Source organism: Phacochoerus africanus, chromosome X, assembly GCF_016906955.1.
Source record: "Phacochoerus africanus isolate WHEZ1 chromosome X, ROS_Pafr_v1, whole genome shotgun sequence".
Taxonomy (NCBI): domain Eukaryota; kingdom Metazoa; phylum Chordata; class Mammalia; order Artiodactyla; family Suidae; genus Phacochoerus; species Phacochoerus africanus.
Genome location: NC_062560.1, coordinates 84616952 through 84631503, shown reverse-complemented (window position 1 = coordinate 84631503; position 14552 = coordinate 84616952).

Here is a 14552-nt window from a genome sequence, read left to right as displayed (position 1 = left end):
GTTGCCAAGGGGGAGGGGGTGGAGTGGGGGTGGGATTGACTGGGAGTTTGGGTTAGTATATGCAATCTATAGCATTTGTAGTGCATAAACAATGACGTCCTGCTGTATAGCACAGGAAACTATAATCACTAGTGATGGAACATGATTGAGGATGAGAAAAAAGGAATGTGTATAATTGTGTCACTTTGCTGTACAGCAGAAATTGACAGAACATTGTAAATCAACTATAATAATAATAAAAAAACTATGTCTTAAAAATTATGCTCTCTTAAATGTGTTGTAATATCAAACCAGGATCAAAAAGGACAGCTTCAGTAAATGACAAAGGGGAAATTTGATTTTCACATTAATATGTTTGGTGGCAATGTCCTTAACTATTCTTACAATCTTGTCAAATTTCTCCATCCTAAACCTGACTGGAATTTGCTTTCTGTGTCAAATTATTTGTTGACTCATCATTCACCATGCTTGTTCAGGTAATAGACAGGGAAAAGATCTCTGTAATGGAAGTGCATTCATTATTTTCCCAGCATGAGTTTTATCATTCCCTTTTGCCTGACAGTTATTGACACCTATATGGACTAAACCAATATCAGCACCATCCAAGGATATTGAATGAGCACAACTCCTACACCCACATGGAGGCCAGTAACCAAGACCATAATCCTTAGGATACAATGAAAACTATGTTGGATTTCAACTTGCCCTTTCTGAACTATCCATCTTCACCAAATCATTTCTGCATACCAAGGCCCTAACCTTATTCATCATAGTCACTAATCACTCAACATTAAGGAAGACGAAGGCTGAATGATCTTCCAGTGTCTCCTCTAGCTTTTTCTTAATTCCTGTTATTATGTGCTAGATAACTGGCAACAAAGGTCCAAAGAGTGAGACTCTAACAGATTAAATATTACTAAGAAGGTTACACTTTAAGACCGCAATTGGTTGAAGAAAAGCAAGGGCAAATAATGATGTAAAAAATAATAAACATAAATCGCAATTAAATAGATTCAGGAGACCAGAAGGAGGAGTTCTCATACCCTGTGATGACAACAAAACCCAACATGAATAGGAAAGAATTCTATTTTTTCCTGACAATAATCAACCAATGAAAACCATGAGCTCTTCATTACTACAGCCATCCCAACTTATTCTTTCTCTATTTGCTGTGCAGGGACTTGAACATGGCCCACGCCCTGGTTATGTCATCCAAAAACTGGGTTTGCCTCTTGGTAGATGTCAAGCCAAAAGACACAGCCAAGCCAAACAGCAGGAAAAAGAAGGATTATTACTTGCAAAAAGTAAGTTAAAGAGTTCTGGGAATCTTTCCCAAAGCAATATTTCTCTGAACAGCAATATCAGAGAAGTTTTTAGCTAAATGTATATGTATATTCATAGAGTCTTGACAGAGTCCAAGTTTTAGTTCATTCAAGTCACAAGGGTCAGAATAAGTCAATATCGTCATCCTTTAGTTCAGTTGATCTGGTGGTTAGGTACTTCAGGATAATCTTTACTGTTGAAACAGATTTGGGAGCATTTACAACTGATGTATTATTTTTGATATTTTTACTTCTCTTGCCTGATAACAGACATTGATTCTGCATTCCTTGGTTCCCTTAAGATCATTAATGACTGAGACCTGTTCAAGGGCAAACATTTTGGCCAGTCTTAGATCACATGGCTTAGGCCAAAAATGGCTTCTCTTTCATGAAAGCCATGCTTGGTTCTCTCTCTCCAGGCACCCCCCTACCCTCTGCTTACAGTTGCAGAATCTGAATTGCAATTTCTTGACAATTTTGAATAAACCCATTTTTGCTGGAGAAGTAACTGGAAATCTATTAGTTTTAGATGAACATTTTGGTGGCTTACACTGAGATCCAGGGAATACCCTCAAAATTCTGGGACTGGCAAGTAAACAGGTATAATACCCACATTGAGCCCATTGTTTCTCACTGCTTTTCTTACCAACTCTGGAGTTTGAAGGTATGCCTTTCTCCTGGATCTGAGCTTTTGCCCTCTTTGTATTTTGAAGCTCTCCAGGTTTTATTCAAGGTCTGTTTTAAGATTTCATCCATTCTAGTTAAGGCCTTGGTCTATATGCAAGTACTTATTTGGTACTTCATTTTTATTTGAAATCAGACTGTTCCACTGGGACTGGTTCAGCCTTCAGCCCATTCCTTTGGAACAGGAGCTATTTCTCCAAGAACTGACTAGCCTTTGGCCAATGCTTTTGAGAGCAGGGGCTATTTCATTAAAACTATGCTAGTTCAGCCTTCAGCCCATTCCTTTAAATAGTGGCTGTCCTATGGGAACTGAGCTGAGAAGCCTTCAGCTTGGCTCCTCCAGGACCAACCTGTTGTCTTAGAACTGGCTCATATTAGGCATGCAGGCTGTTTGAGATATTTGAACTCTTTAAAATGTTTGATTTGTAAGCTATTAGAGATACTTGAGCTATTCGAGCCATTGAGGCTATTTGAGTTGTTTGAACTATAAGCCGTTTGAGCTGTTTTTCTTGTTTAAAAATTGTTTTACTTCAGAGAAAAACCTCTAAGAAATGGGATCCTAGTTATCTATATATTTTAAGTCCCTATATAGGGACTCTGGATGATTTTATATTTATATTTAAGGTCTTTCCTTAAGCATATTACTAACTAAATGGACCAACTTGATTAAAGGCAATTTAGAATATCAATGGCCATTCTCAAGAACTTTTGAAATCCCAAACTTACTTGTCTTAAAGCTGAATTAGACTATCATAACTCTAAAAATTCCAGAACTAAATAGAATGCATATTTTAGTTGGTATTTCAAGGCTTCCAAATGTTATCAGTAGCTTAAGATTGCCTTTATACAAGATGTCTTGAATATTAACTGAGGCAAACAAAGGTAAAATGGCTTTCAAAGTCTCACACTCCTCTTGTTTGGCTTCTTTGTCTCAGACCCTGCCTCCAGCACCATCTCATTTCTCTCCCTTAGCTTCTCATGCTCAGGTGCCCCCTCAAGGGCCATCTTCCTTCTTCCTTTCTATACACCTGCATTTCCTCTATTAACCTCAGTTCCATAATACTAATTATCTTGTCAAACTTTCTTTTTTTCTCAGGAAATGTCCTTCTCTCTTTTCCTCTGAACTTCTCAGAACTTTTCCCGTAAAATTAAGCCTTCTGAGGACCCAGAGGCTAACCTCCTAACTTCTTGTATTCCCTGGACTAAAACTGAACTGCAAGCTACAGTCAAAGATTTTCCTAAAGTAACTAAAGATCATCATTGATTTGCTAAGGATTTAATATAGTTTTTCAAATTTATTTATAGTTATTATTTTTCTTTTTCTTTTTAAGGCTGTACCTGTGGCATGTGGAAGTTCCCAGGCTAGGAGTCGAATCAGAGCTATAGCTGCTGGCCTATGCCACAACCACAGCAACAGAAGATCTGAACTGTTTCTGCAAACTACACTACAGCAATGCTGGATCCTTAGTCCACTAGGTGAAGCCAGGGATTGAACCCACATCCTCATGGATCCTAGTCAGGTTCATTACCACTGAGCCACAATGGGAACTCCTAGTTTTTCAAATTTATCAACTTGATTTTTCTGACTTATATGGTCTAGTTCATATGCTTGTTGGTGAAGGCCAGGCCCAGTTTGGATGAAAATCATCAAAAAGGAAAATACTGAAAGGTCTCTAGAATTACAATCAGGAGCCAGTCCACTAACCTATTATGCAACCTGGCTCAGGCAATCTCTAGGTGATTTCATTGGGCAATTCCTAAGACTTTTCCAAAGCCTATTGATTTGAACAAAATTCAGGCTTGCACGCAAAAAGCTTATGAAACAATTTGTGGCTATTAAAATTGACATCAGATTATTTTTAAAGAAAATTCTAGTTTTCCTTAAGATTTTGATTCCACTCAGAGTAGCTTTTAACTCTATGATTATTAAAGGGGTGAACTGGGACCTTTCTTTTCTAGTAAAAAGGACCAGGATGGAATGGGAAAATATGTTCCCTACATATTTGGATTACATACTGGTAATCCAGCTTCTTGTACTCTGGATGAGGCACCTAAAAGTAGGAGCGCTAAAATTCTTATTCTTTCAACTCCAGAAGAGAATGTCCCTAAATGAAATGAAAACCCTCCTAGTTTCTACCATTATTGCAAAAACCCAGGACATTAGAAAAGAGATTTTTTTTACAAATATAATCACTTCAGACTGCTTTAGCCCTTGAGCCTGCCTCTTCAATGTCCTCCCAATTCTCAATGACAGGACTCTATGGAACTACAGGGGTTCTTCCCAATCCCCCCTCTTCATTGTCTTGGAGACACATTTCTACAAATTGGGGGTGAATTTTTCCCTATCTTAAATGACACTAGAGCCATATTGTCTCTGCTCAACCACACTACTATAAACCGTCCTTGTGTTGGAATGCTAAGACTGTTCAAATGGTGGGGATCTCTAAAGAACCTCAAGATGTTCTTGCCCCTAAACCTGTTCCTTTTTTGTAGGCCCTTTGAGAGATATGCAGTATTTTCTCTTTAGTTCCTCCACCCCACCCATTCTTAGAAAATGAGATTTCTTAGAAAAGTATCATGTTGGAATTTCTTTCTCCCCAAAGTGGAAATAGTCCTAGAATTTGACAGTCTTAGCATTCCAACACATTGGTGGGGATCTCTAAAGAACCTCAAGATGTTCTTGCCCCTAAACCTGTTCCTTTTTTGTAGGCCCTTTGAGAGATATGCAGTATTTTCTCTTTAGTTCCTCCACCCCACCCATTCTTAGAAAATGAGATTTCTTAGAAAGCCAAACGACAGAGGTTGGAGGTTTGTCCAGGGTCTACAAGCAATGAACAATATTGTTATCCTTCTACATCCTGTTGTTCCTGACTCTCATATATTACTAATGTCCATTCCCATTGGAAGCAAATTCTTTATTATAATTGAATTATGCAGTATATTCTTTAGTATTCCTGTTAATGAAGCTAGCCAATACATTTTTGTCCTCATTTGAGAAGAAAAATAATTCATCTGGATATTAATGCCTCTGGGTTTTACTGAGAGTCCTTATTTCTCACAAACCCTGAAGGTTGAACTGGATAATATAAAATTTCCTAGGGCTGCTACTTTGCTGTAATGTGTGGATAATTTGATTCTTTGCTCTCCTTCTCAAGCTTCTTCACAGGAAGACAGCATCTACATGCTAATTTTTTAGCCCTAAAGGGACATATGGTCACTAAGGAAAAACTGCATTTTCCCAAGTCCAGGTTTAATATGTAAGGCATCTTTTCTCAGAAAAAAGTCTACATCTAAACACAGATGGACCTGATAGTGTCCTGAGTTTCCCCAAACCCAAAATTAAACACTAACTTTGAAGTTTTCTCAGGGAAGTTAGTTACTACCAAAATTGGATTTCAATTTTTTCTCTTATGGCTAAGCCACTGTATGTTTTACTGAAAACAACTCCAACCCAACTTTATTGGCAGACTCAGATAAAATTGCTCTCAAGGACTTAAAGGAGAGTTTGATGAACCCATCTACTCTTGGGTTTTCCAATTTTCAGATTCCCTTTTTCCATTTAGTATATGAAAAGAAAAAGAATGTTCTTGGGGTGCTCACCCAAAAACATGAGGACCACCATCAGCCCGTAAGATATCAACAACCCTGTGGCATGGTAATAACCCCCTTGCTTTACAGCCATTGCCACTACTGCCTTTTCTGTTAAGACCACCAAGAAAATTGTGGAATCCCTTTTAGCCATTTTTGTACCTCATGAAGTAGAAGTCTTCTTGAATTCCCATCACATTCAACATTTCTCAATCAGCCACCTTACCTCCTCTAAAGGCTTTTGTTAACTGTTCCTCATGTAATTTTTTTTGCTGTAATAACATTAACCCAGCTACTCTTCTCTCCTTCCATTGCCAACGAAGTCCCTCATGACTGCTTAAGGCTGACAAATCATCACTTGACTCCTTATGATTATCTACAGGAAATTCCTTTGGATAATAGTGGTTTCTCATGGTTCATTGTTGGTTCTTGTTTAAAAGGTGGTAATAGCAAACATTGTGTTGGGTTTACTATTGCAACTCCTTTTGATGTTGTCGTGGTAACAGCTTTACCTATGGCTACTTTAGTTCAAGGGGCTGAAGTATACCTTCTTATGCAGGTTTACACTTTAGCCAATGTCAAAACTGCCAATATTTGTACTAATAGTAGATATGCTTTTGGAGTAGCTCATGATTTGGGAATGTTGTGGAAGCAACATGGCTTTTTTTATTGTGTAATTTCTCAAGTAAAGTGAACCCACTATGTTTATTAATTAGAAGAGTTAAGTGATTTAAGAAATGATAGTACCAGTCCAGTACATACTCTATAGTCAAATCAGATCCACATCCACAACATGGCTTCTTTAATTCCAGTAGGAATAAAATTTTAAATGAACTCTATGTTTAGAAATTATTGTATGCAATATTTTACCTGTCACTTTAGCTAATATTAAGATTCTGGGCCATTCTAAACTTGTCTCTCTGGAAGCTAAGGAAAATACCTTGTTGATATTTCTGCAAGAAATGCTGTCCTTAAAGGAACCAACAGCAGCCAAACTGTTGTCATAGTCCAAAGGCATATTTCCCAAAATGAGAACTTAGAAAAATTGACTGGAGAAGCCCAATGATTGGCCTAAGAAAAGGAAAAAGATTGGAAATTCAGCAATTGTAGGTTTGATGAAAAGAGAAAACTCTGCTTTGAACCAAGTAATAACCTAGTCCTACTTAGAGACTATAAAATTCCCCCTCCTCACCACTGACATGCATTAAACCTTTGATCTACTGACAAAGTAATAGCCTTCATGAGTCAATATTGATGGGGAAACAACATGACCTCAAAATATGTCTAGCTTACTTGTCCCACTTGTCCAAAGTACAACAGGGAAGCCTGTTTGTACTTCTCCTGGATAATTTAAACAGCCTAACAGACCACTTGACTTCTGGCAAATGGATTTCATACAGCTTTTTCCATCTCATGGATATAAATGTGTTTTAGTTATGATGTATGTTTCCACACTCGACTGAAGCCTTCCATTTTAGATAGGATATGGCTTCTTCTGTGGCTAAAGTCCTTTTGAGAATGATTATTTATACCTAGATAAATCCTTCTTAAACTTGATAATGATAAAGGAATACATTTTACTGGTCAGGTGTTTCTACAAGTCTGCTCTGTTTGTCTGGTTTTGCAACACTTTCACTTTCCTCCTCAAAGGAAAGAGATAGTCCAATGCACTAATAACATTATTAAAATTCAAGTGACAAAATTTGCAGGGGCTCTCCAAATGCCTTGGCAAAAAGTATTGCTGATGGTCCCTCTAAATATCAGAACTAACCCCCTTTTTGAACTCATAAACTCTTGTGCAGGTTTGATCCCTGGGCTGGTACGGTGGGTTAAAGGCTCTGGCATTGCCACAGTGGCAGTGTAGGTCACAGCTGTAGCTCAGATTCAGTTCCCAGCCTAGGAACTTCCATATTCCACAGGTGCAGCCATAAAAATGTTTTTTTTTTTTTAAAAGAAAACATGCTTAGTAGGACAATGTTTTCACAATATGCTCTCAAGAGACAAAGACCTTAAAGTGTTACACCTTGCAAACTGGAGATTTTGTCTCTTGGAAAATTTACCTCCAGAAGGATTCTCTTCAACATTGTTGGAGAGAGTTTTATCAGGAACTGCTAACCAACCTTTGTGCTGCCAAACTCCTGGAAATAAAGTCTTAGAATTACATGACACACCAAGAGAAAGCATCAGATCCTAACTGGACCAATGCATCATCTGGTAATCTGGTATTTGAAGATAAATATTTCTCACAATTGAAGCAAACAGCATCTGATGAGACATCTGTCCAAAGATTTCCAGACCAAGTCTGTTGGAAATTTGTCTCTAAACCTTTGACATGATGTAATTTTTTCAGATGATCTTCAATATCAATGACCTTGCTAACATATGGACTTTAGATAAAGTGTCTAAGCGTTCTCCGTTCTCCCTCTTACCCCTCCTTTTAATTTGAATGTGAACTCAATAGATTTCTAATCTCTGCATTTTTCCTCCATTGGGGAACACTATACCCAGAAAAGACCCTTCCTGGCATTGAAAGACAAAAAGCCATTGAAATTGAAAAACCTAACTCTTGATCAGCAATGCTTTCAGAGAAAGATGTTGATCAAAAGGGGAAAATGTAAAAAGATAATAAACAGAAGCCTCAATTAAATAGAGTGAGGAGATCAGAAGGGGGAGTTCTCATATCCTGCAATGATAACAGAACGCAACAAGAAGAAAGACTCCTGGCAACATCTTTCATGTCAATATTTCAGCAAATGAAAAGCATGAACACTATATTTACTACAGTTTTCCCAACTACCTCCTCCCCTCTATAAAAGAGTTCTCTTTCTCTTGCTGTGCAGGAACTTGTACATGGCTCACCATAGTTGCAGACTTGCAGTTCCAATTTTTGTCTGATTCTGAATAAACTCATTCTCACTAGAGAAGTAGCTGGCAGTCTATTTACTTTATGCAAACAATACCTTGACGCAGATTTTAGCATTGACCATTATCTTACTGATAAAGTAAAATTTCACTCATCCAAATGGAAGTAATGTGAATAAACTGATGGTCATGTGAGAAGGGAAAGAAAAAGCATTTCATGCAAACATTCATGTCTTGCAAAATGACCTCATTCAAATCACTGGTTTGGGGTAAGTCTTGAATGAATGAGGTGCAGCTGTATATTTCAGTTCAAAAGGAGAAAAAACATTTTTTAAAACTATTTTTGCATCATGTGTTCCAAGCATTTTCTTCTCAGTAAAGTTATTATAGTCTTTAGGGAAATGTGAAAAGTAATATCTTATCTACTGTTGCACATTAAGATGAATATTAAAAATGTTATATAGTGATGAAAAGTATCCTTGTGAGCAAAACATCCAATGTCACTAAGATTTGCAGTTCTCTGCATATTTCATGCAAATAAATTTTAATTTTTCAATAGGGAGTCAACTATTTAAACTGACGCTAAAGCACATTGATTGACCTAATTAGATGTAAAACCTAGTGACTAAAGTCACCAAGAGTATATGATCTCATGCCCTAGGTAACACATTCAGTGTTTTTATTATTATTGTATGATAATTCCCCCAGCTTTTTCTGTAAGAAACTCTCTCTGGGCTAAATAATTGGTAGTTTCTCATGCATGTTTTAATAGTCTTCAGAAAAAAGGTTTCTGAACAAATGCCATCTACTATGGAATACTATTTGAACTGCATTTATTTCTACAGCAGATTTCCCTAGTTGGCCAATTAATTACAAGGTATAAAGGTTTTTTTAAAGTCACTTGGAAAAAAAGGACAACAGTTATGGTTCACTGTTCCCATCTTGAGCTGACTCTAATAATGCAAGCAGTGTACATTATAAATACCTTTACAATATTGTTAGGACTTTGAATATATATTCATCTTAAAGTGCAACAGTAGATAAGATATATATATATATATATATACACACACACACACACACACACAGTTCAAAGTTATCACTAAATACATGGTGAGGACTTTTATTTATTCTTATCAGTTTTATATTTGGAAAATAAAATAAATCTTTAAGCATTTTTTCGACTATTGTGTAAGAGAATATTAAAACCTATAGTACATTGCTAACAATTACTTTGATCATTACTGAAATATTTAGACTTGGATAATTAAAGATGTAGGATCACTGGGAGTTCCTGTTGAGGCTAAGTGGGTTACAAACCCTACTAGTATCCATGAGGATGTGGGTTTGATCCCTGGCCTTGCTCAGTGGGTTAAGGATCCATCATTGCCCTGAGCTGTGGTGGTGCAGGTTGCAGACGCAGCTCAGATCCTGCATTGCTATGGCTGTAGTGTAGCAGGCAACTGCAGCTCTGATTTGACCCCTACTCTCGGAACTTCCATATGCCACAGGTGTGACCCTAAAAAGCAAATAAATAAATAAATAGAAATAAAGAAATGAATGAAAGAAAGAAAGAAAGAAAGAAAGAAAGAAAGAAAGAAAGAAAGAAAGAAAGAAAGAAAGAAAGAAAGAAAGAAAAATACACAGTGGGATACTACTCAGCCATAAAAAAGAATGAAATAATGCCATTTGCAGCAATGTGGATGGAACTAGAGACTCTCATCCCGAGTGAAGTAAGTCAAAAAGAGAAAGACAAATACCATATGATATCACTTTTATCTGGAATATAATATAAGTCACAAATGAACCTTTTCACAGAAAAGAAAATCATGGACTTGGAGAATAGACTTGTGGTTGTCAAGGGGGAGGGAGAGGGAATGGGGTGGTTTGGGAGCTTGGAGTTAATAGATACAAACTACTGCCTTTGGAATGGATTAGCAATGAGATCCTGCTGTGTAGCACTGGGAACAATGTCTAGTCACTTATGATGGAACATGATAATGCGAGAAAATAGAATGTGTACATGTATGTGTAACTGGGTGACCATGCTGTACAGTAGAAAAAAAAATATATTGGGGAAATAAGTATTAAAAAATAATAGTAACAAAAAATTAACAAAAGAAAGAAAGAGGATTATAATTCAGTAGAGATTGACTTAATCTCCCCTTTTTGTATATCTGTTCTTGGAAACAGATAACATTTTTATAACAATATTTGGAACATAGGTTTTGCCAGACTAAATATACTTTCAAGGTAAACTTTAAAAATGACTAATGTATTTAGTAGTCATTTAGCATCTATTAAATTGATCACAGACAAGATACTGATTTTCTGTTAAATAAAGTAAATTCATTTCAAACATTGTATCATCATGGTAGGATCTAAGATATCCTGGGATAAGGATATTGATTTGATCATCTGTATCTAGAAATAAGTTAGAATATATCTTTAATGAACATGAGAAATCTTCAGGGTCACAACAGAGGTAAGGGTGTTTTTTTGACTTAATGTTATTACATATCCCCAATACCAAAGAACAAATAAGAAGTACGTGACTTGAAGTAGTCACTTGAGAAACATTTCATGAATGAATGAATGGGCAAACTACATATAAGTTTTAATCACAACTGTATATTTGGTACACACAACAAATGATTCATGAAAACTTAGCCTTTACATTTTTTTTTAGGCAGTTAGTGTTTGTAGCCATCCAGGTGGATTTACCTGTAAATCACTGTTTATGAGAAATATGACTACATTTTAGGTTGATATTTGCTTTCCAGCTAGGCTTTTCACTTTCAAGAGGACAACAGCTAGCAAGTCTACTTATCAGAAAGGCACTTTTTTTTGCATTTTAGAAATGACTCTAACCCCCTAAGTAGTGTTTGAAATTTGTAAAAGGACTCCCCAGGACTTCAGCTGATATTTGCCCTGGCCAGGAGAGTTGGACCTTTTTCCTTTGGGCTCACTGTTGATAATACTGATACAGACCTCTCACTTCATTAGCTTTGATAAGGGCATTATTTCCCCACCGCTTGTGAGAAACAAGACTATAGAGATTCTCAAGAACAGTAGGAAACTTGGCCCTTGGCCCTTATCACAAAAAAAAAGTGAATTTCTGTTCTCATATACTTTTATCACATTGGAAAGCATATTAATCACAAATGTACACTGTGAAGAAACTCAGTCCTACATCTTTAAAAATAGTTTTGATTGGTTTGATGCAGTGCTAAAAATATAGCTTTGAAACATCTGTAAGAAGTAGTTACGAGGAACAGGACTATGAAGAAGATAATGAGGCTGAAAAAGTACCCTTGATATAACAAATAATACATGGCCCAAATGCAGTTTAGCATAATAATAATAATAGATACTGCTCCTACTACTAATAATAGATAGCTTTTATATGGCACTTGTTAAGTATCAGACCCTGGTTCTGAGTGTTATATGTATCTTAACTAATTTAAGGTTCACAATAATATATTAACTTGCTACTATTTTTAACCCCATATAAGGAAAGTGACACACAGGAAGTTTGAATGATCAGCCTGTAGTCAAACTGCTAGCAAGTAACAGATCAGTATTTGAACTCAGAGGCAAGGATATCTGAGAGTACATCTAGTCCAAATCCCACATTTGCCACTTAGTACTTGTGTGCTACTAAGCAAGTCACTTAAAATCTCTGACCTTCAGTTTCCTTTTCAATTAGTTGGGGTTAATAATTCTTCCCATACAGGATATTTACTGGTTAATAATTGTAAATGATAATAATAGTTGATATTTATTGAGTAAACAGTACATGATCTTCACTTTTAGAAAAGTGGTTAGAGAGCCTTGTAGTAAGGCTCCATTACTTGTTATGTGATGTTGAAAAAGTATTCTACATCCCTGAACTTCATTTCCCTCATCTGTAAAAGGAGAAACACATTTCCACATCTTCAAAATAAATATGGTGATAGGTATCTAATAGAGTTATCGTGAAGATCAAATGAGATTACCTGTAAGTATTTAGCATGATTCTTGGAATTCAATAAATAATAAGAGGAATTTTTTTTCTTTTTAGGGCCATACCTTTGGTATATGGGCATTCCCAGGCTATGGGTTGAATGAGAGCTACAGCTGAGGCCTACACCACAGCCACAGCAACACTGGATCTGAGTTGCATTGGCAAACTATGTTGCAGCTTGTGGCAACACTGGATCCTTGAATCACTGAGTGTGGCCAGGGATTGAACTTGCATCCTCACGGAAACCACATCAGGTTCTTAACCCACTGAGCCACAACAGGAACCCTGTAATCGAGAAAGTTTAATCCACAAGAGATTTCTGAGGGTTCTGGCCAAAACAGGCATTGATATACGAAGTCAATATTATCGCTTCATGTCAGATTCTCACTGACCTGAAAGGTAAAAAGGGATTGAAGAGTAACTACATACCACAAGTGTTAGCTTAAGAGAGGGGCCCAAGGAAAAGCATATATTCCATGTTGCTGTGGCTTGAAGAGCTTTAGATACTTGGTAGTCGAGTGTCACCACTGTTAGAGACTCTCTTGCTGGGAGCCTTCTGCCTTCTGACATGGTCAAGGAGACTGATGACCCCAGACTGCATGGCAAGTCTGGGAAAGTGATGGTCCTGCTTCTTCTTCTCTGTTTAGTCATACTGCCAATGGAAACCTTGGGAGCTGGGGAATTTCAGCTTAATAAAAGATCTCAAGAAAAAGGCCCAGGAGAGGGTAAACATCGGGGATTAGTGCTTTCTCATAAGCTGCAAGAAATCCCTAAAGTCCCTACAATTCCCCCTTTCTCTATCCCCTTTCCACTTCGGGGATTGCCCCTCTCTAAGAAAGGCCCCAATAGAATGCTTTCTAATTACCAGTGCTACTTATGTTTAGGTTTGATATAAGGCCAAGACATGGGCCATTTAACCCCAATGTGTGAAGTTGTTTTCCCTACTAGGGAATGGTTGATAAATATAATAGGCACTGGGCATTGACACAAGGAATGCTGGTACAGTTTTTAAGTAGCAACTAAAAACAAGTTAGGAAAATATGGGGCTGCTGCAGAAGGCCAACCAATTATGAACTGATATGTCAGGCCCTACCCCAAAGAGTGTAGATGTCACGGCCTCTATTTCTATTGTGATCTGTTCTTTTGATCTGACCGCAAAGACTAAAAAGATCTTCTTTAGAAACCTTTGATAATATAATTTAACCTTGCTGATGAAAAATAGTTAGAGCTAAACAAAGAGATTTCTATAGTTAACAAGCTTGCTTTTTTCTCTTTCATAAGAATTAGGTCATAGTTATATGTACATTAAATACTGAGAAGTCAAGTGGAAAGTACAAGAAAAAAGACCATTGTGAATGTCCCCATGATTCACAAAATCATGAGGACATAGTCGATGGATTGGAAAGTTAAAAAATATCAAAGGATGTATGACACATATTAACAGGAAATAAAAAATGTATATAAGTTAAGCCTGTGAAATCAATAAATGAGCAGTCCCACATAAACACTGGGTCTGTGTCCATTCTTTCGCCGATGCCACTTATCCTTCGGGAAATCCTGGACCTGCTGGAGCTGGACTTCGGCACTCTGTTGTCCAAGTTGCTCAGGTTCAAATTTATTGGACATTATAGCAACACAGGAGGAAAAAAATAGCCTGGGGACCAGTTAATATACTAAAAATCATTGAATTGCATACCTGAAATGGTGGATTTAATGATATTAAAATACACATCAATAAAATTGTTTAAAACATTTAAAGTCAGTTGTTGGAATTTACACCTGTTCTTTAAGTCAAGTTTAGAGGCAAGAGAATAGAGAACTGAAATGTACTAAGCACTTAACATATGCCAATGACTCTGCTAAGTGTCCCATTTCATACTCACAACATTCCACATAGTAAACATCATCACTTTCATTTTAAAAATAAGGAAATTGAAGCATGGAGATGTTGAGTTACTTACCTAAAGATATTTAAATAATAACAAACTTTGAGTAAATGTAAATTTTGTCTAATAGACAGACAATTGTCTTTTAAAATTCTATGGATAATTTTATGATAAGCAATATTTTGACATAAAACTTCTAAGACT